This window comes from Hyla sarda, chromosome 1 (genome assembly GCF_029499605.1).
Source record: "Hyla sarda isolate aHylSar1 chromosome 1, aHylSar1.hap1, whole genome shotgun sequence".
Lineage (NCBI taxonomy): Eukaryota > Metazoa > Chordata > Amphibia > Anura > Hylidae > Hyla > Hyla sarda.
Genome location: NC_079189.1, coordinates 361,880,065 through 361,903,683, shown reverse-complemented (window position 1 = coordinate 361,903,683; position 23,619 = coordinate 361,880,065). Strand labels below are relative to the sequence as shown.

The following is a 23,619-nucleotide window of genomic DNA, read 5'->3' as shown; positions in this document are numbered from 1 at the left end:
CTTATATCAGGCTGGTGACTATAACCTACCCATATCTCTTAATATATCAGGATCCCATATTATTTACGGGACTTTAGCACATTTCTGGACTATCAGTTGCCGGATTATCGAAAGTGACACCAATTTTATTTATTTTTATATTTTCCTATTAATGCTAAATATCGGTGTTTGTTCTCATTGTATTTGTATGTTCAAGCACGTATATCTCTTTTCCTCGGCACATGGGCCCTGTGCCATGAGGTCAAGTTGCAACAATTGATATTTTATACATTTTAATAAAATTGTATCCTATAATTGAAGCACGATCCAGCTATTTACTATTATTATTTATACTATTTTTCATCTATGTATCAGGTAGCTGATACTAGTCTTGAGGGGTTGGTTACTGTTTGAAAATATTGCTTTAAATTTCTAACACCTGGTGTAGGTGTACAACCTCCTTACCTCGGCTAGTTAATTGTGAGCTGCACAACCCTTTGTCTTTTAATTTACAAATCTGTTTAACGTTCTGGCACCAGTTCTTTTTATGCCAGTCTCTCTGTGGGAGGCTTTTCCCAGACATACCTTCAGGTGGATAAAACAGCATCTCTCACCTTCTTTTTTTTCTTTTAACTATTTTTTCCAGTATCGTTCAGTCTGCTGTAAAAATACGACTGGATATATCAACCAGTAACCAGTGTATGCCTATAAGTAGGTTTTCTTCAGTCACTGCAGTACATCCTTCTATGCACCAGTGATGTTCCTTGATGTTCTCCAACTCCAATGCCTCTCGAATTGCATCTTTTGACAGTGCACAGGGTAAATCCTGTATATTAGCAAACACCAATAAAGTTGCTCCAGCCAATCTCTCTTCCAACAAGAGTCCTGTTACGCCGAGCGCTCCGGGTCCCCGCTCCTCCCCGGAGCGCTCGCTACACTCCTCTCACTGCAGCGCTCCGGTCGGTTCCACGGACCCGGGGCGCTGCGATACCGCCTCTGGCCGGGATGCGATTCGCGATGCGGGTAGCGCCCGCTCGCGATGCGCACCCCGGCTCCCGTACCTGACTCGCTCTCCGTCAGTTCTGTCCCGGCGCGCGCGGCCCCGCTCCCTAGGGCGCGCGCGCGCCGGGTCTTTGCGATTTAAAGGGCCACTGCGCCGCTGATTGGCGCAGTGGTTCCAATTAGTGTTTACACCTGTGCACTTCCCTATATCACCTCACTTCCCCTTCACTCCCTCGCCGGATCTTGTTGCCTTAGTGCCAGTGAAAGCGTTTCCTTGTGTGTTCCTAGCCTGTGTTCCTGACCTCCTGCCGTTGCCCCTGACTACGATCCTTGCTGCCTGCCCCGACCTTCTGCTACGTCCGACCTTGCTTCTGTCTACTCCCTTGTACCGCGCCTATCTTCAGCAGCCAGAGAGGTTGAGCCGTTGCTAGGGGATACGACCTGGTCACTACCGCCGCAGCAAGACCATCCCGCTTTGCGGCGGGCTCTGGTGAAAACCAGTAGTGACTTAGAACCGATCCTCTAGCACGGTCCACGCCAATCCCTCTCTGGCACAGAGGATCCACTACCTGCCAGCCGGCATCGTGACAGTAGATCCGGCCATGGATCCCGCTGAAGTTCCTCTGCCAGTTGTCGCTGACCTCACCACGGTGGTCGCCCAGCAGTCACAACAGATTGCGCAACAAGGCCAACAGCTGTCTCAACTGACTGTTATGCTACAACAGTTACTACCACAGCTCCAGCAACCATCTCCTCCGCCAGCTCCTGTACCTCCTCCGCAGCGAGTGGCCGCTTCTGGACTACGACTATCCTTGCCGGATAAATTTGATGGGGACTCTAAGTTTTGCCGTGGCTTCCTTTCCCAATGTTCATTACACTTGGAGATGATGTCGGACCAGTTCCCCACTGAAAGGTCTAAGGTGGCTTTCGTAGTCAGCCTGCTGTCTGGAAAAGCCCTGGCTTGGGCCACACCGCTCTGGGACCGCAATGACCCCGTCACTGCCTCTGTACACTCCTTCTTCTCGGAAATTCGAAGTGTCTTTGAGGAACCTGCCCGAGCCTCTTCTGCTGAGACTGCCCTGTTGAACCTGGTCCAGGGTAATTCTTCCGTTGGCGAGTATGCCGTACAATTCCGTACTCTTGCTTCTGAATTATCCTGGAACAATGAGGCCCTCTGCGCGACCTTTAAAAGAGGCCTATCCAGCAACATTAAAGATGTTCTGGCCGCACGAGAAATGCCTGCTAATCTTCATGAACTTATTCACCTAGCCACTCGCATTGACATGCGTTTTTCCGAAAGGCGTCAGGAGCTCCGCCAAGATATGGACTCTGTTCGCACGAGGCGTTTCTTCTCCTCGGCTCCTCTCTCCTCTGGTTCCCTGCAATCTGTTCCTGTGCCTCCCGCCGTGGAGGCTATGCAGGTCGACCGGTCTCGCCTGACATCTCAAGAGAGGACACGACGCCGCATGGAGAACCTCTGCCTGTACTGTGCTAGTACCGAACACTTCCTGAGGGATTGTCCTATCCGCCCTCCCCGCCTGGAAAGACGTACCCTGACTCCGCACAAAGGTGAGACAACCCTTGATGTCCACTCTGCTTCTCCACGTCTTACTGTGCCTGTGCGGATGTCTGCCTCTGCCTTCTCCTTCTCTTCTGTGGCCTTCTTGGACTCTGGATCTGCAGGAAATTTTATTTTGGCCTCTCTCGTCAACAGGTTCAACATCCCAGTGACCAGTCTCACCAGACCCCTTTACATCAATTGTATAAACAATGAAAGATTGGACTGTTCCATACGTTTCCGCACGGAGCCCCTTCTAATGAGCATCGGATCTCATCACGAGAGGATTGAACTTTTGGTCCTCCCCAATTGCACCTCGGAAATTCTCCTTGGACTTCCCTGGCTTCAACTTCATTCCCCAACCCTGGATTGGTCCACTGGGGAGATCAAGAGTTGGGGGCCCTCTTGTTCCAAGGACTGTCTAAAACCGGTTCCCAGTAACCCTTGCCGTAACTCTATGCTTCCTCCAGTAACCGGTCTCCCTAAGGCCTATATGGACTTCGCGGATGTTTTCTGCAAAAAACAAGCGGAGACTCTACCTCCTCACAGGCCTTATGATTGTCCTATCGACCTCCTCCCGGGCACTACTCCACCCCGGGGCAGAATTTATCCTCTCTCTGCCCCAGAGACTCTTGCCATGTCTGAATACGTCCAGGAGAATCTAAAAAAGGGCTTTATCCGTAAATCCTCCTCTCCTGCCGGAGCCGGATTTTTCTTTGTGTCCAAAAAAGATGGCTCTCTACGTCCTTGCATTGACTACCGCGGTCTTAATAAAATCACGGTTAAGAACCGCTACCCCTTACCCCTCATCTCTGAACTCTTTGATCGCCTCCAAGGTGCCCACATCTTTACTAAATTGGACTTAAGAGGCGCCTATAACCTCATCCGCATCAGAGAGGGGGATGAGTGGAAAACAGCATTTAACACCAGAGATGGACACTTTGAGTATCTGGTCATGCCCTTTGGCCTGTGCAACGCCCCTGCTGTCTTCCAAGACTTTGTTAATGAAATTTTTCGTGATCTGTTATACTCCTGTGTTGTTGTATATCTTGATGATATCCTAATTTTTTCGGCCAATCTAGAAGAACACCGCCAGCATGTCCGTATGGTTCTTCAGAGACTTCGTGACAATCAACTCTATGCTAAAATTGAGAAATGTCTGTTTGAATGCCAATCTCTTCCTTTTCTAGGATACTTGGTCTCTGGCCAGGGACTACAAATGGATCCAGATAAACTCTCTGCCGTCTTAGATTGGCCACGCCCCTCCGGACTCCGTGCCATCCAACGTTTTTTGGGGTTCGCCAATTATTACAGGCAATTTATTCCACATTTTTCTACCATTGTGGCTCCTATTGTGGCTTTAACCAAAAAAAATGCCGATCCCAAGTCTTGGCCTCCTCAAGCGGAAGACGCCTTTAAACGACTCAAGTCTGCCTTCTCTTCGGCTCCCGTGCTCTCCAGACCTGACCCATCTAAACCCTTCCTATTGGAGGTTGATGCCTCCTCAGTGGGAGCTGGAGCTGTCCTTCTACAAAAAAACTCTTCCGGGCATGCTGTTACTTGTGGTTTTTTTTCTAGGACCTTCTCTCCGGCGGAGAGGAACTACTCCATCGGGGATCGAGAGCTTCTAGCCATTAAATTAGCACTTGAGGAATGGAGGCATCTGCTGGAGGGATCAAGATTTCCAGTTATTATTTACACCGATCACAAGAACCTCTCATACCTCGAGTCTGCCCAACGGCTGAATCCTCGTCAGGCCAGGTGGTCTCTGTTCTTTGCCCGATTTAATTTTGAAATTCACTTTCGGCCTGCTGATAAGAACATTAGGGCCGATGCTCTCTCTCGTTCCTCAGATGCTTCTGAAATTGAACTCTCTCCTCAACACATCATTCCTCCTGACTGCCTGATTTCCACTTCTCCAGCCTCCATCAGGCAAACTCCTCCAGGAAAGACCTTTGTTTCTCCACGCCAACGCCTCGGAATCCTCAAATGGGGTCACTCCTCCCATCTCGCAGGTCATGCGGGCATCAAGAAATCTGTGCAACTCATCTCTCGCTTCTATTGGTGGCCGACTCTAGAGACTGATGTGGTGGACTTTGTGCGAGCCTGCACTATCTGTGCCCGGGATAAGACTCCTCGCCAGAAGCCCGCTGGTTTTCTTCTTCCTCTGCCTGTTCCCGAACAACCTTGGTCTCTGATTGGTATGGATTTTATTACTGACTTACCCCCATCCCATGGCAACACTGTTATTTGGGTGGTCGTTGATCGATTCTCCAAAATGGCACATTTCATCCCTCTTCCTGGTCTTCCTTCAGCGCCTCAGTTGGCTAAACAATTTTTTGTACACATTTTTCGTCTTCACGGGTTGCCTACGCAGATCGTCTCGGATAGAGGCGTCCAATTTGTGTCTAAATTCTGGAGGGCCCTCTGTAAACAACTCAAGATTAAATTAAATTTTTCTTCTGCATACCATCCTCAATCCAATGGACAAGTAGAAAGAATTAACCAGATCTTGGGTGACTATTTACGACATTTTGTTTCCTCCCGCCAGGATGACTGGGCAGATCTTCTACCTTGGGCCGAATTCTCGTATAATTTCAGAATCTCTGAATCTTCCTCCAAATCCCCGTTTTTCGTGGTGTACGGCCGTCACCCTCTTCCCCCCCTCCCTACCCCCTTGCCCTCTGGTCTGCCCGCTGTGGATGAAATTTCTCGTGATCTTTCCATCATATGGAGAGAGACCCAAAATTCTCTCTTACAGGCTTCTTCACGCATGAAGAGATTCGCGGATAAGAAAAGAAGAGCTCCTCCCATTTTTTCCCCTGGAGACAAGGTATGGCTCTCCGCCAAATATGTTCGCTTCCGTGTCCCTAGCTATAAGTTGGGACCACGCTATCTTGGTCCTTTCAAGATTTTGCGCCAGATTAATCCTGTCTCTTACAAACTTCTTCTTCCTCCTTCTCTTCGTATTCCTAATGCCTTTCATGTTTCTCTTCTTAAACCACTTATCATTAACCGTTTCTCTCCCAAATCTGTTCCCCCCACTCCTGTCTCCGGCTCCTCGGACATCTTCTCCGTCAAAGAAATTTTAGCATCTAAAAAGGTCAGAGGGAAAACCTTCTTTTTAGTGGATTGGGAGGGTTGTGGTCCAGAAGAGAGGTCCTGGGAACCTGAGGACAATATCCTGGACAAAAGTCTGGTCCTCAGGTTCTCAGGCTCCAAGAAGAGGGGGAGACCCAAGGGGGGGGGTACTGTTACGCCGAGCGCTCCGGGTCCCCGCTCCTCCCCGGAGCGCTCGCTACACTCCTCTCACTGCAGCGCTCCGGTCGGTTCCACGGACCCGGGGCGCTGCGATACCGCCTCTGGCCGGGATGCGATTCGCGATGCGGGTAGCGCCCGCTCGCGATGCGCACCCCGGCTCCCGTACCTGACTCGCTCTCCGTCAGTTCTGTCCCGGCGCGCGCGGCCCCGCTCCCTAGGGCGCGCGCGCGCCGGGTCTTTGCGATTTAAAGGGCCACTGCGCCGCTGATTGGCGCAGTGGTTCCAATTAGTGTTTACACCTGTGCACTTCCCTATATCACCTCACTTCCCCTTCACTCCCTCGCCGGATCTTGTTGCCTTAGTGCCAGTGAAAGCGTTTCCTTGTGTGTTCCTAGCCTGTGTTCCTGACCTCCTGCCGTTGCCCCTGACTACGATCCTTGCTGCCTGCCCCGACCTTCTGCTACGTCCGACCTTGCTTCTGTCTACTCCCTTGTACCGCGCCTATCTTCAGCAGCCAGAGAGGTTGAGCCGTTGCTAGGGGATACGACCTGGTCACTACCGCCGCAGCAAGACCATCCCGCTTTGCGGCGGGCTCTGGTGAAAACCAGTAGTGACTTAGAACCGATCCTCTAGCACGGTCCACGCCAATCCCTCTCTGGCACAGAGGATCCACTACCTGCCAGCCGGCATCGTGACAAGTCCGGATAGTTCTTGAGCACAGTCTTGTAAGCGAGCACGGTCAGCACTGTCTACAACTCAAATCAGTCCATCTGTGCTCTCAAAGTAATTCCTCCAATACGAACGCAAGGACTTTTGGCCTCCAACATTCCACATATTCAGCTTGAACCCTCTGTGTTCCAAAGTTTTGATGTTGAAGCCCAAAGTCGGTGAAATTGTGTTTATATCTTAACCATTGAATTTCTTCAGGATTGTGGTTTTACCAGCGTTATCTAGACCTAGCATGAGCAGTCGGACCTCCCGCTCCTTCTGCTTCATCTTCTTCAGGATCGTTAGCAGTCCAGAACATCCTGCTTCGTACTGATGAGGGTCAAGACCCCAATACAGCACTGTCTGCAGATGGGTCCTCTTCGTTTCGACGGAGAATTCTGGCTTGGCATTAAATCCCAATCATTTATTGACAGCGATAGGAGCCAATAAAATATTTTACCATGTACTGTATGCCAGCTATATGTTTTGAACTGATGATTGGAAATATTCAAATTTTTCCTCATCGGATTGTTATATTCTTTAACAGTTCTTTAATAATAGCTTAATTTATAACAGCATCAAGTGAGGTTTTGCATCATTTAGTTCATGGAAACAGTGAGTTACCAGAACAAAATCTCAGTAAATTTAGTGTGCACTTTCAGAGGCTAGTCCAGATCAGACTGATGTTGGTTTGGTAACCCTATCCTTGAGTGGGAGACATGAATCATGATTCTCACCAGGCAGCGTGCCCATCTGTATATATTTTACTGCTTGTTTTCTCCTTATCGGACTAATTGCAACTTAACCCTTTGTATCAAAGTATGCATGACACTGCACAATCGTGCGTTATAGGTTTTTAATCATCCATAACATAACTTGTTATTGTGCTAATAATGTAAATTTACTAGCTAAGCATACAGAGAGCACTTCTACTTTGACGTGATCTGGTAGATACATTTATTGTGATGTTGGTTTGAGTTAATCTGTTGTGAAGATTCATCTGAAGAAAGTGGTATGCCATTCATTTGATATTATCTGTATCTGTATGTTTATGACTTTAATTGTAAACTATTAAGATTTTCTCCAGTTACGGACACAGTACATAGTACACAGTCCATAGCACAACTGTTTATACGCACGCTTAGTGTCCTCTACAAAAGTTACTGACACTATTTTATAGTGTGTTATGCTTAGGTATGTTTTGCATGTCACCTTTGATTTGTAACCCGTAGGGATGAGCGAATCGAATCTGACAAATCCGAATTCGTTACGAATTTCATGAAAAATTATCTTTGCAAGGAATCCGAATATCGCTGCGATTCAATCGCACAGATCACTTCATTAAACTCCATTTAGTGCGGCCCAGGCTCCAGGGCATCTAACATGGTGGCTCCACATGTCAGGACATGGGGCAAGGAACGCTGGGAATGCGGGAACACGGGTAGGCAGGATGACCCTGAATCACATGTAGCATGCAGCCTATCAGCAGCCAGTCACCCCTGTGATGTCACAGCCCTATATAATCAGCAGCCATCTTGCGGGCAGTCACATCAGCATTTTATTGCAGAGAGAGAGAGAGAGAGATATGCAACCATGTCTGTTTTCTCTATTTAGTTCACATTGTGTTTTCTATCCCCCTCTTTTTTTGTTGTTTTTACTTGGTCTGCACTCTACCCCTCCCCACACACTGGTGTGGTGCTGTGCGGCGTCCATTGCTGCCGTGGCACCATGTCTATGGGGAGGCGCGGTCCTGGGACTGGTCTGAGTGGCATTGGGGCTGCCTGTCGTTCCCTCTGTGGGCACTGGTGTTACGGCGGTGGTGATCGCTGCCCAGTGCTACGCCATTTTATGCTAGGGACGTTAGGGACCCACTCTGAATAGGAGGCCTTGATGTGGCGAGTGGGCTTGTACTTTTTGATCAAAATGTATACTAACAACCTGTTAGTTTTTGAATTTATGCTGAGAAGCAAGTAGATCAAAATACAAATTGTGGATGTGCGACCATGTCTGTTTTCTCTATTTGAGTTCAGATAGAGAGAGAGAGAGAGAGAGAGAGAGACAGAGAGCAATGTGTGTTGCACAGAAATGCATTTTTACAGCAGCGATTCACCTCAAGCACAAATCCAGCCTAGAAGCACTGATAGGGAAGGAAGAGAGATTAGGAGAGAAAATGCAATTTTGGGTGTACTACACAGCGACTGTGTGCTGCAGCACTTGTGTGTACAACAACTGAAAAGCTAATAGTAGCCAGCCAGTTAGGGTGAGCAGAGCACTAAAAACCATAATCACCTGCTATTAGTGCCTAATACATGTTGCGTAGCAGAGCATATTGTCCTCTCTTAAGTGTAACCTGTGCAAACATAGGTGGTGTACCATTTTGTTCCTTTTAAAGTCTTAAGGGCCTAGTTACTCTGAAAGGCCAGCCAAAAGTACACACCTGCTGCTGTTCTAGACAAATACTGTTTTAAGTGTAGTTGAGCATATTTTACTCTCCTCATAAGTGCATACCATGTACGTACATCTACGTGGTGTACCATTTTGTTCCTGTTATAGTGCTAAGGGCCTAGTTACTGTGAAAGGCCTGCGAAAAGTACACACCTGCTGCTGTTCTAGACAAATACTGTTTTAAGTGTAGTTGAGCATATTATACCCCCCTCATAAGTGCATACCATGTACGAACATCTACGTGGTGTACCATTTTGTTCCTGTCATAGTACTAAAGTCCTAGTTACTGTGAAAGGCCAGCCAAAAGTACACACCTGCTGCTGTTCTAGACAAATACTGTTTTAAGTGTAGTAGCGGCGTATTGTACTCCCCTCATAAGTGCATATCATGTACTTACATCTACGTGGTGTACCATTTTGTTCCTGTTAAAGTCTTAAGGGCCTAGATACTGTGAAAGGCCAGCCAAAAGTACACACCTGCTGGTGTTGTAGACAAATACTGTTTTAAGCGCAGTGGAGCATATTGTCCTCCCCTCATACTATCCCTCTGTAGGAAACAGCAGCAATCACCAGGTCCGGTATATAAGCAAACTGATTTTTATTGCATCAAAGCAAGAACAGCAACAACGTTTCGGCTAAAAGTAAGCCTTTCTCAAGCATGAGAATTGTCCTCCCCTCATATACGACAAGTATGTCAGGCAGAGAAGTGCTAGGAGTGGCAGAGGCCTAAATTCATCTGGCGCAGGCAGAGGTCGTAGCAGACTAGGGGCGAGGGGCAGCAGGAGTCGCAGCGAGAGGCCTGAGCTCTCGGTATCAGCTAACGGTTGTGTCTCGACCAGCAACCCATCTGCCGTCATTGACTGGTTAACTTGATCATCCACTTCATCACAAGTGACATCTGACAACCCCCAGTCAACAGTCGGTGGGTTCCTCAGACACAACCCTCAGTGGCCATGGCCCAGGAGCAGTCCCTGTTCTCCAATTGCCTCTGTCCTATGCTGTTCCCTCCCCCATAGAAGTATTCTATGCTGTGGGTTCAGCTCCACTTTTTAGTCAGGATGATCTACTAGAGGACAGTCAACAGCTACTGCCCAGCCAAGAAGTTGAGGAGGCATCCCCTGCTTCCTTCGCTAGGTGGGCAAGCAATGATCAGGACAGTGGCATGGTAGGTGGTGGTGAAGCAGACACTGTTGAGCAACCTGAGGAGGACATCAGTGACGTGCAGACACAAATCGATGATGATAAAGCCGATCGCTGGGTGCAGAATGGGCTTTATCATCATCAGGAGAAGAGGGTGGCAGGTTGCCCGTGATGCAGCAGTTGAGACAGCAAGGTGGTAGCATGGTTGGGAGTCAGCATGGTGGCAGCAGTGGGAAGTCTGGAGCCAAACGTGCCTGGGGTAGACCACCTGCTTTGTGGCAGCCTACCTGCCCGGGAGGTAGTAGAACAGGGGTCCCTGGAGTCTTTAACAGGCATTAACAGTCAGTGCGGACTGTTGGGGGGAAAATCAGCTACTCAGCGGTGTGGCAGTTTTTCATCAAGTATCCGGAGGATGTTAACATGGCCAAATGCAATTAAAAAATATCTTCCAGGCTTTCATTCTACCACTATATGGTCTCTAATGCTGCTGGCACATCCAGACTATCATTCTGCCACTATATGGTCTCCTCATGCTGCCGCCACCTTCAGACTGTTTTCGACCCAAATAAAATCATATAGACCAAAATTTTTTCAGAAATTCTGCTAATGGGACAAATAACATTTTTAATAAAATTTGATAATCTTTAGTACTCATTTGCTATCTCTGGAATTACCACAAGAATCCAAAGAAACCAGTTGGAGCAAGAAAATTAAACCATAACTAATTAAACGAAACATTCAAAGTTTCATACGCAGTTTCGCAGTACCAGCCGTGCTTACTTACATGTGCCTGGCTTGATATTTTTGACAAGCCTTTGCTACCAGCAGGATCTACCCAGTAACCCTCCCGGGTCAGGCCTGCACCACTGAGAGGGAGTACAAACTAACCACTCTGAGGCCTACATAGGCTGCAGCCACCTCCAGACTGTGTCATTGTGCCGCCATATGGTCTCCTCATACTGCAGCCACATCCAGACTCTATCATAGTGCCGCCCTATGGTCTTGTCATGTTGCTGCCACCTCTAGGCTCTGTCATATTGCCGCAATGTGATCTTGTTATATTGATCTTGTAGTTTGAACGTATTTTTTCAAAGTTATCGATTCAGGCACCCGGGACTCTCAGTCATGAACATGGATAGGGGGGGGGGGAGGTTAAAGGCAGGGGCTGGGACAGGCGGTAGCTGGCCTTGTGGTGGATCGCCAGCTCAATTTTAAGATACGAGTACGTGTTTTTTCACAGCAGCAACTTCTATCAGTATGCACCCACTCATCCAACGGCGCTGCAGCTGAATGTGCTCCTGTCCAAGTTGCTGGGGCTGCAGTCCCTCTCTTTTGAAGTGGACACTCAGTCATGGGCATGGGGTTGTGCAGAGAGGCATGGGCTGGGACAGGCAGTAGCTGGCCTCACAACGGACTGCCAGCTCGATTTTAAGATATAAGTACAAGCTTTTTCACTGCAGCAACTTATACACTGCAGCAATTATACACTGTTGGAGCTGGAATTACCGTGGCTGCTGGCACTAGACTTGCCCTCCGATGGGTTCTCAAAAAGGGATTTAACCCCTTAACGACGCAGGAAGTATATTTACGTTCTGTGCCGGCTCCCGCGATATGAAGCGGGATCGCGCCGCGATCCCGCATCATATTGCGTCGGTCCCGGCGCTCATCAACGGCCGGGACCCGCGGCTAATATCACACATCGCCGATCGCGGCGATGTGCGATATTAACCCTTTAGAAGTGGCGGTCAAAGCTGACCGCCGCTTCTAAAGTGAAAGTGACCCGGCTGCTCAGTCGGGCTGTTCGGGACTGCCGCGGTGAAATCGCGGCGTCCCGAACAGCTGACAGGACACCGGGAGGGCCCTTACCTACCTCCTCGGTGTCCGATCGGTGAATGACTGCTCCGTGCCTGAGATCCAGGCAGGAGGCAGGAGCAATCAAGCGCCGATAACACTGATCACAGGCATGTTAGTACACGCCTGTGATCTGTGTAAAAGATCAGTGTGTGCAGTGTTATAGGTCCCTATGGGACCTATAACACTGCAAAAAAATTAAAAAAAAAAAGGGTTAATAAAGGTCATTTAACCCCTTCCCTAATAAAAGTTTGAATCACCCCCCTTTTCCCATAAAAAAATAAAATAAAACAGTGTAAGAAAAAAAATAAATAAACATATGTGGTATCGCCGGTCAATGGCGTACGCGCAAAAAAATTCCAAAGACAAAAAAAGCGCATTTTTGGTCACTTGTTATACCATTAAAAAATGAATAAAAAGTGATCAAAAAGTCCGATCAAAACAAACATCATACCGATAAAAACTTCAGATCACGGCGCAAAAAATGAGTCCTCATACTGCCCTGTACGTGGAAAAATAAAAAAGTTATAGGGGTCAGAAGATGACATTTTTAAACGTATAAATTTTCCTGCATGCAGTTATGATTTTTTCCAGAAGTGCGACAAAATCAAACCTATATAAGTAGGGTATCATTTTAACCGTATGGACCTACAGAATAATGATAAGGTGTAATTTTTACCGAAATATGAACTGCGTAGAAACGGAAGCCCCCAAAAGTTACAAAATGGGGTTTTTTCTTTGATTTTGTCGCACAATGATTTTTTTTTCCGTTTCGCCGTGCATTTTTGGGTAAAATGACTAATGTCACTGCAAAGTAGAATTGGCGATGCAAAAAATAAGCCATAATATGGATTTTTAGGTGGAAAATTGAAAGGGTTGAAAGATTTTGCACTTTCGTTTTTTCCTCCTCACCTTTAAAAAATCATAACCCTTTCAATTTTGCATCTAAAAATCCATATGACGCCTTAATTTTTGCACCACCAATTCTACTTTGCAGTGATATCAGTCATTTTGCCCTAAAATCTACGGCAAAATGGAAAAAAAATCATTGTGCGACGAAATTGAAGAGAAAACGCCATTTTGTAATTTTGGGGGCTTCCGTTTGTACGCATTACATTTTTCGGTAAAAATGACACCTTATCTTTATTCTGTAGGTCCATACGATTAAAATGATACCCTACTTACGGTATATAGGTTTGATTTTGTCGTACTTCTGTAAAAAATCATAACTACATGCAGAAAAATGTATACGTTTAAAATTGTCATCTTCTGACCCCTATAACTTTTTTATTTCACCATGTATGGGGCGGTATGAGGGCTCATTTTTTGCGCCATGATCTGAAGTTATTAGGATCATTTTTGTATTGCTCGGACGATCAGATTTTTTTAATTCATTTTTTAATGATATAAAAGTGGCCAAAAATATGTTATTTTGGACTTTTGAATTTTTTTGCGCGTACGCCCTTGACCTTGCGATTTAATTAATGATATATTTTTATAGTTCGGACATTTATGCACGCGGCGATACCACATATGTTTATATTTATTTTTATTTACATGTTTTTACTACTAAAAGGACTAAGTTAAGTAATATAGTGGTTCTCAATCTTTTTCATGACTGTACCCCCAAAGGGTGAAAGTATGTCCGCGGGTACCCCTTGTGCGTAAGTTCGTGCAGAACTTACGTGCGAGGGGTACCCATGGACAAGATAAGTAATAAAAGTACTTAATTTCATAATGGCATGTGTTTACCTTTCTAATGTGATACTAATGCGATACTTAATCCCATTGTGCAATTATTATCCCCTTCCTCTCATCCCGATTTGCCAGAATCGAATAATGGCAAAAGGAGAAATCAGAGGGAGGGGAGAATAATGGCACAAGGAGTTTAAGATGGAGGGGGGGGGGGGGATAATGATTACCCCCCTCCATATTAATCCCTTTTTGCTATTATTCCCCCCTCCCACTGATCCCCTTTTGCCATTATCCCCCCCCTCCAACTTAATCCCCTTGTACCATTATTCCCCCCTCCAATCCCCCTGGACCAATATATGAAATACATACAATAACATCCTCACACACTGCAGTGATACACTTAGTTTAACATGCTTACCAGGCCTGTGTCTATTCCGTTCGGCGGGAGTTGGAGGGCTGCGCTGACAGGTGACGTCCTTCTGCGCTGTGTCGGCACCTCCGTGCAATGTCAGGGATGTTGTGGGGTCCCAGTACAGGTACATTGTGTCAAGGTATTGTAGGCCCTGTCAGATTGAGACCTCCAGTGTCCTGGGGGCTCCCCTGCAGGGACTCAACCATTTCAATGTGTATTTGCATTGTTATAACTTAGCCATCCGTTATTAGGTGTCTGTAGCTTTAAGTATGTTACCTAGCAACCTCATGCTTAGTCAGGGTATGTGAGAGTGGAGGACTGAGGGCTAGACTAAACTTTTGTGTAAGATGTTATATTATGTTATTACCTGTATGTAACTTTATTGTAAATCCTAAAGGGGATACAGACAACTCTATGATCCATAGCTGCCTGGCCAATGGGCTTTAGTTCAGCCTTCCCTTATAAGGGGTGGCATTTCCTGTGAGTAGAGGAGTAGAGGTGTGGAGTGCAGTTGAGTTCAGAGTACAGAGTGGAGGTCCGAGCAAGTTCAGAGGAGGTGAAGCTCCGGAGTAGCAGAGAGAGAATCCGCAGAGGAGTGAGAGCAAAGATGAGAGAGAGATAAGAAAAGCATGAAGTAACCCCAACTAATAGCAAGCCTTTACTTCAGCCTTGATCAGAGAATTCCTAAAAGACAATTCATTATCTTCTGGCGAAATGCCACAAATCTACCGACACTTCAGTAATTGACTTTAATCTCAAGCCTAATATAGCGCAGACCTAAAACTCCTAGTCCGGCCGTAAGAGCCAAGCATATACGCAATATCAAGTCCAGGCACTGTAAGCTGTGTGGTCCTCTAGAGACTGTCTGTTAAACCTTTGGGAGACTTTTGTTGAGCGCTGTGGAGATTGTACCACCTATCTTTAAGTTAGTAAAGCCTCCGTTAAACTGCAACCTAGTGTGGAGTCAATTCTTTCCTTTCTAGCCTGTGGGGAGACGGAGTTCCCCGGACCTGTAGTACCCCGGGAGATACCAAGACTATAGTGGCGTCACGTGACATTAAGGGTTAATACCATCCGACCCTGGGTTCATAACCCCCCCCCAAGAACCAAGTAGCTAACCCCCAGCGTAGTTGGTTCTTGGTGGTTACCACAATGTTACATGTCAGGCCCTGCAGCCACTGCAGCTCAAGTACAATATAGTGAGCTGCCGCGGTGACTGCGACGTCCAATCCCCACTCTGTGCTGACAAATACTGGCCAATGCATGGCCGGTATTTGTCAGTGAATTGCTGTACCCCCACATAACCCTTGGCGTACCCCTAGGGGTACGCGTTCCCCTGGTTAAGAACCCCTGAAGTAATACACAAAATCCCCAAGCCAAGCACTTATATTCCTGCGTCTAGGAAATGAACGACTAAAAGAAACATAAACAGATTACCGTATTTATCGGCGTATAACACGCACTTTTAAAACTTAAAGTTAAGGCAAAAACCTTAACTGCGTGTTATATGCCGATAAATGTGTTGGTCACTGATTTAAAGCTGCCGTAGCGGCTGCTGCTTGTTAAGGGGGTACTCCACTGAAAAACATTGTACCCCAAAGGATAAGGGATAAGATGTCTGATCGCTGGGGGCCCGCCGCTGGGGACCCCCGCGATCTCTGATGCGTCACCCTAGTCATCCATGCATGGAGCGAACTCCGCTCCGTGCCGGATGACTGGTGATTACAGCCCCCTCCATTCATGTCTACGGAAGGAGGCGTGACGGCTACGTAGTAGTCGTCATGCTCCCTCTCATAGACATGAATGGAGGGGGCGTGGCAAGACATCACGAACAGGCTCAGGTCAGGCAGGTCTTGCGGGCTGCGCGGTCAGTGAAGCAGGACGAGTGACTTCCTTTGCTGGCTTTTCAGCGTAGCATTATTCCCTGCAGCCACCGCTGGTCAGAGTGACCACAGCACCGGCTGCTTGTTACAGTTCAGCAGCCCGGCTCTGGCCACTTTAGAACAGTCTCCAGTGGCGGCTGCAGGCAATGAAGAGTGACATCCCTGATACCGCGCAGAGGAATGATGAGTTCGGGGGTGGGAATGGTAAGGGGGGAATGATGAGGGGATGATAAGACAGGATGATAAGACAGGGGAGAATGATGAGAGGGGGGAATGATGAGGGGAGAATGAGAAGACAGGGGGGGATAATGAGGGGATGATAAGACAGGGGGAATGATGAAACAAGGGAGAATGATGAGAAGGGGGGAATGATGAGAAGGGGAATGATTTTTAGTTACATTTCCCTGTTAAAATGAGGGTGCGTGTTATATGCCACAGCGTGTTATACGCCAAAAAATATACGCCAAAAAATACGGTACTTGGGAAACCCTGCTCCAGCCAGGAGACATACCCACACGGTTAGTGCCCCAGAGTACTACTACCACCATCATCCTAGTGCAACCCCCTTATCACTATGCCAACTCAGAGAGTATGGGAGGGTCAGTGGAGCACCTTAGCCACTGTGAACCAGACAATGACAACAAGAGGACAACTACTTCCAACATCTGGTCATCCCATTGGGTTTCCTCATCACACACTTCCACTGGGTTGCTTCACACATTAAAGGCACTGTTACATTGCCTTTATGAGCAATTTTAAGTTAGGGATCCACTTGAATTAGGTGATTGCAAAGTGGAAAGCGAGCTTGTGCAGTTTGATCAAAATGTATACTAACTATCTGATGGTATTATTTATAATCGTGCAATAAATCAACATACAACTTTTTTTCTAAGTTTGTGCTTCATTAAAGATTTTTACTTCACTGGAATTAGGGGGCCTTGGCAAACCCCTGAAAACAACCTCATTGCATTATCCCTCCATCTATCTTTACATTTGGCACAATGCAGTCAGGTAACATTCTCCCTGTATTCCCCAAATCCAGACTCAGCCATCAGATGTCCAGATAGAAAAGCGTGATTCATCACACCACAGAACATGTTGATAAAGGTTCCTAAATGTTTCTCCTTTTCTAGAATACCATACACAGTTTATCATTTTGAAAATTGACTTGTTGCAGTGGTGTCATCCTATTACATTACTATGCTGGAATTCAGTCAGCTCTTTAGAATGAGCTATTCTTTCACAAATATTTGTAAAGGTGACTGCATATTATATAAGGTGCTTGATTCTATACACCTGAGACAATGGGACTGAAATCGGTGGAGACTAATACTTTTTCCATATTTTGTAAATCATTAGATTGATAGATAGAAAAATAATAGATAAAGAAAGATAGATCGATAGATAATTGATAGATATGAGATAAATATGGAATAGGTATGTGGTAGGCAATTGGGGTGGCGTGTGTAGTTTATTGAGAGGGTATTGTGACTGAAATAGAGTTTGTGATGCCAAGGTAGTGTTAACCTCCACACTGTTAGGATAAGCAGCTTTCTGGGCCAAGTGCTGGGACAATAAAGACCACAGATGCTATGGAGACTACTTTAACTGGTCTTGCAGGCAGATGTTACAGTCCATGCACTATAACAGCAAACTTTGGTAGTGCAATAAATGAGGTAAAGTTGTATAGGATGTCACTTTAAATCATTGGTCACACTGGGACTTGTAGCTGTGGTGCAGCTTTGATGACGTTACTTGGCTTACCTGGACTTTAGACTGACTTGGGAGACCACTAACACAGACTTGGGGTACTTCACACTACATCCACGGAATTGCTTACCACCAAGGGTAAACTTTGACTTTGGGACCAGAGCTGCCCGAGGCTTTCTACTCTCATTCCATGACTTGCGCTACAGGGCCCTTTTTGCACTTTGGAGACTTCTCCCTGCAACTTGACTTGACCTGGACAGCGGGATGCTATCGGTTTAGTGTAGCTACTCAGCACTTGACTTCTTCACAGATTTCTCTGACTTGGATGCTGCACTGACTTTTCTTGGACACTGCACTGACTTCAACTTTCTCCTCCTTGCCCAGGATCTAATTTCCTCCCCTTAATTCCTCACACACCAGACTTTAAACCTGTCCCCATTAGGGTAAGTTCACACTGCGGATATCAAGTGGAGATTCAGCCTGGTAGCCGGCGGTGGCGGCAGGACCGCGAGGCACTGCATTGTCACCATTGATGACTATGCAGTGCTCACATAATTCCATACAAAGAATGAACATGTTTATTCTCTGCGCGGAGCAATTTCAGTGGCGGAATTGTCCGCCGCTGAAAATCCTCAGTGTGAACGGGCCTCGCGGAAACCCATTCACACTGATGGTAATGTTTACTGTGCAGAATAATTCCACTTGCGAAATTCCGTGAGCGGAATTCCACGGGAATTCATGAGTGTGAACGTACCCTTAGAGGTACTGTATTGGTAAGGTATGCTGCGGACATGCTCACAATGTTCTTACTGAAATCACACTAACTGATTCCTCCAAGTCTAGCCTTAAAGGCACTTTACACAGAATGAGCAGTATACATCAATATAAAACATTGGATAATAAAGGCAAAATTAAATGACAAGTTCTTTGGCATTTTTCAGCCGAAACAGACACCTGAGGCAACATCTAACTGAGAGGACAGGCAGAGTAATGTTTTCTGTACTGGGTCATCACAGATAGATGGATAATAAATTGATATATATATATATATATATATATATATATATATATTAGATAGATTGATATATAGATAGATAGATATGAGATGGATAGATAGATAGATAGATAATAAATTGAGAGATAGCTATATAATAGATAGATAAATAGATAAGTAAAGATGATGCAGCACTCCACAATTATGCATAAGGTGGTATTTATTCCAGCATGTGCAAAGACAACGTTTCACCAGTCTCTCACTGGCTTTCTCAAGACTTGAGAAAGCCAGTGAGAGACTGGTGAAACGTTGTCTTTGCACATGCTGGAATAAATACCACCTTATGCATAATTGTGGAGTGCTGCATCATCTTTACTTTTCTGGATTGAGGAACCAGTGGACCCAGGTTCCAGGAATGCGGGCACCCCATCTTCTTTTTCATTTTCTTCTCCTACTCTGGACGACTGAGGTGCTGCCTTTATCTTTTTGCTAGATAAATAGATAGATAGATAAAGTGGGGCAAAAAAGTATTTATATAAGTTCTCCTACTTAAAAATATGTGAGAGGCCTGTAATTTTCATCATAGGTATACCACAACTTTGAGAGACATAATGAGAAAAAAAAAATTAATAAAATCACATTGTCTGTATTTTAAAGAATTTATTTGCAAATTATGGTGGAAAATAAGTATTTGGTCAATAACAAAAGTTAATCTCAATACTTTGTTATATACCCTTTGTTGGCAATGACAGAGGTCAAACGTTTTCTGTAAGTCTTCACAAGGTTTTCAAACACTGTTGCTGGTATTTTGGCCCATTCCTCCATGCAGATCTCCTCTAGAGCAGTGATGTTTTGGGGCTGTCACTGGGCAACACGGACTTTCAACTCCTTTTAAAGATGTTCTATGGGGTTGACATCTGAAGAATGGCTAGGCCACTCCAGGACCTTGAAATGCTTCTTACGAAGCCACCTCTTTCTTTGCGCGGGCGGTGTGTTTGAAATCATTGTCATGCTAAAAGACCCAGCCACGTTTCATCTTCAATGCCCTTGCTGATGGAAGGAGGTTTTCACTCACAATCTCACCATACATGGCTCCATTCATTCTTTCTTTTACATGGATCAGTCGTCCTGGTCCCTTGGCAGAAAAACAGCCCAAAAGCATGATGTTTCCACCCCCATGATTCACAGTAGGTATGGTGTTCTTTGGATGCAACTCAGCATTCTTTCTTCCCCAAACACGATGAGTTAAGTTTTTAACCAAAAACTTCTACTTTGGTTTCATCTGACCATATGACATTCTCCCAATCCTCTTCTGGGTCATCCAAATGCTCTCTAGCAAATTTCATACGGTAACGGACATGTACTGGCTTAAGCATGGGGACACATCTGGCACTGCATGATTTGAGTCCCTGGCGGCGTAGTGTGTTACTGATGGTAGCCTTTGTTACTTTGGTCCCAGCTCTCTGCAGGTCATTCACTAGGTCCCCCCATTTGGTTCTGGGATTTTTGCTCACCATTCTTGTGATCATTTTGACACCACGGGAGTACTGCCTGAAAGACATAGCCTGGAGTAGGTTGATGCACGATTACACACCAGGGATTCACAATCACCCCCAGAAAACAACAATTTTATCAAAATTGTTAAAAAAGAATTTGTACCCTTCTGTAACAAGCGCATATCGAAAATTTGTCAAGACTCTATAATGCAGGTCTTCCCTGCATACTCCCAAAGCAGACCTTTAATAAATTGGACTTTCCTACCTCGTAACAGCGGGATCTATGTTATCATATTGTAACCTGGTCTTTTTAATATGTAATGACTCTGTGTATTATTGAATGTACTTTGATTTTTTTTATTGTTAAATTTATTTTTAATATAAATTTTTTTTTAAAGGTTTTGATAAAATACCCTGAAAAACATAATTTTCACCAAAAATGATGCTGAAGCAGTGTTACGCCCTCAGATGCTCTGGCCGCACTAGCGCTCCACTGAACGCATTGGTGTGTCTCTATCTTTCAAGGACAGCGTGTAACTCACTGAAACCAATTAGTGATAGGGATCTTGGATTGCAATTATTTGCCATCAACGATTAATTCCCAGTAAGTGCGGGTCACACCGTTCACACCGCCCGTCGCTACTACCAATTGGACGGTTTAGTGAGGTCCTCGGATCGGCACCGGAGTGGTAGGAGAAGGCCCTGGCAGAGCACCGAGAATTTAACAATCATTTTTAAAATTTGCAATAGGCATGTATTTAGTGACTGCTAAACATCCAAAAAATGAAGGCCCAAGGCCTGAGGCATCAGGGAGGCAAGTAGACCCTGAAAGACACAAAATGAGTCAGGAGCAGTCATTCGCAGTACCCAAGAGGGTTTGATAACCCCTTACATTTAAAGATCAATGTTGACATTTGCATTGAGCATGTATTTAGCTACTGCTAAACTTCAAAAAATTATAGGCACCAGGGAGGCAAGTAGTTACTGAAAGACACAGAATGATTCTGGAGCAGTCATTCACAGTACCCAAGAGGGTTTCATAACCCCTTACATTTAAAGATCAATGTTGACATTTGCATTAAGCATGTATTTAGCTACTGCTAAACTTCAAAAAATTATAGGCCCAAGTCCTGAGGCACCAGGGAGGTAAGTTGACCCTGAAAGACACAGAATGTGTCTGGTGCAGTCATTCGCAGTACCCAAGAGGGTTTCATAACCCCTTACATTTAAAGATCAATGTTGACATTTGCATTAAGCATGTATTTAGCTACTGCTAAACTTCAAAAAATTATAGGCCCAAGGCCAGAAGCATAACTTTGCCCCATATTAGGAGCATAGTTGTCCCCCAGATTAGGCAGCATACATGTCACCCAGATTAGGCAGCATAGATGTCCCCCAGATTAGGAGCATAGTTGTCCCCCAGATAAGGAGCATAGTTGTCCCCCAGATTAGGCAGCATAGATGTCACCCAGATTAGGCAGCATAGATGTCCCCCAGATTAGGAGCATAGTTGTCCCCCAGATAAGGAGCATAGTTGTCCCCCAGATTAGGCAGCATAGATGTCACCCAGATTAGGCAGCATAGATGTCCCCCAGATTAGGAGCATAGTTGTCCCCCAGAATAGGCAGCATAGATGTCCCCAAGATTAGGAGCATAGTTGTCCCCCAGATTAGGCAGCATAGATGTCCCCCAGATTAGGGGCATAGTTGTCCCCCAGATAAGGAGCATAGTTGTCTCCCAGATTAGGCAGCATAGATGTCACCCAGATTAGGCAGCATACATGTCCCCCAGATTAGGAGTTTAGTTGTCCCCCAGATTAGGAGCATAGTTGTCCCCCAGATTAGGCAGCATAGATGTCCCCCAGATTAGGCAGCATAGATGTCCCCCAGATTAGGAGCTTAGTTGTCCCCTAGATTAGGCAGCATAGATGTCACCCAGATTAGGCAGCATAGATGTCCCCCAGATTAGGAGCATAGTTGTCCCCCAGATAAGGAGCATAGTTGTCCCCCAGATTAGGCAGCATACATGTCCCCCAGATTAGGATCTTAGTTGTCCCCCAGATTAGGAGCATAGTTGTCCCCCAGATTAGCCATCATAGATGTTCCCCAGATTAGGCAGCATAGATGTCACCCAGATTAGGAGCATAGTTGTCCCCCAGATTAGGAGCATAGTTGTCCCCCAGATTAGGCAGCATAGTTGTCCCCCAATGAGCGTGGGCCAGTCAGAGCCAATCAAAGGGCTGTATGTGGCAAGCGGGCCGTACAATGCCCAGGTCTGCCCCAGAGGGTTTCATAACCAACCATAATAGAGAAAATTTTGTTGTAGGAGCATGGTCAATTTACTCAGACCCATCTGTCATTGGTGGCTTGAAATCCTGGCTGATCCATCCCTGATTCATTTTGACAAACGTCAGTCTCTCCACATTTTTATTGGACAGAAGAGTTCGCCTTGGGGTGACTATGGCCCCGGACGCACTAAACACCCGCTCTGATGGCACACTACTGGCCAGGCAGGATAGCTTTTCCAGGGCAAACTCCGCTAGTTGCGGCCATAAATCAAGTTTGGCTGCCCAGAAGTCCAGCGGATCTTCAATGGTTGTTGGCAGGGTCATGTCGAGGTAAGCCACCACCTGCTGGTTCAGGTCCTGCTTCATGTCCACCTGCTGCTGATGAGTAGCTTCACTATGCGGCTGAAGGAAGCTACTCATCAGCGACTGTAGACTCAGGCTGCTGCTGATTGAGCTGGTACTGCTCCTGCCACCCCTCCCCTCCCCAGCAGCCGTGGCAGTGGAAGGTGAGCGCCAAGGGCCCCCCGAGTCAGACCTGCGAGTGGATGGACCATGTGGCCGATAGGCATCGGCCTACCGACGTAGAAGCTCCCTGTAGTAGGTCAGTTTGTCCTCCCTCTCAGTGGGTGTAAAAAAGGCCCCCATTCTGGGCCGGTAGCGAGGGTCTAATAAGGTGGAAATCAAGAAGTCATCGCACTGACGAATTTTGACAATTCGGGGGTCACTACGCAAGCAACTCAGCATGCATCGTGCCATTTGTGAAAGTGACTCGCTGGGACTACCTGCCTCCATCTCCACTGTCTGGGTCCTCTTTTTCGCCTCCCTCGTAATAACCCTCCAGCTCCTCTGGCTGCTCCTGCTTCTCCTCTCCTGTCCAATGACCAGAAACACCGGCCATCTCATCCACCGTAAACTGTGCTCCGCTCTGCCCATCATCATCCTCCTCCAGTTCATCCCCCACAGGACTAATGTAGCCTTCTGATGTAGGCGCAACGTCTCCATTGCCATGACCAGCCATGTTTTCAATCATTTTTTGGAGTAAATGTAGGAGTGGAATTACGTCGTTCATGGCGTAATTCGAGCGACTAACAAAAAATGTGGCTTCCTCAAAGGGCCTCAGCAAACGGCAGGTGTCACGTATGAGCTGCCACTCGTTAACATTGAAGTTACACAGGGGAGTACTCCTATCTGCTTGGATC

At 46.3% G+C, this 23,619-nt stretch overlaps 1 pseudogene; it reads right to left on the bottom strand.

The window, feature by feature from the left end:
• Window positions 1-631: 631 nt before the first annotated feature.
• On the bottom strand, window positions 632-15,315 carry LOC130361818 (ADP-ribosylation factor-like protein 2; annotated as a pseudogene).
• Between the last annotated feature and the right edge of the window lie 8,304 nt (window positions 15,316-23,619).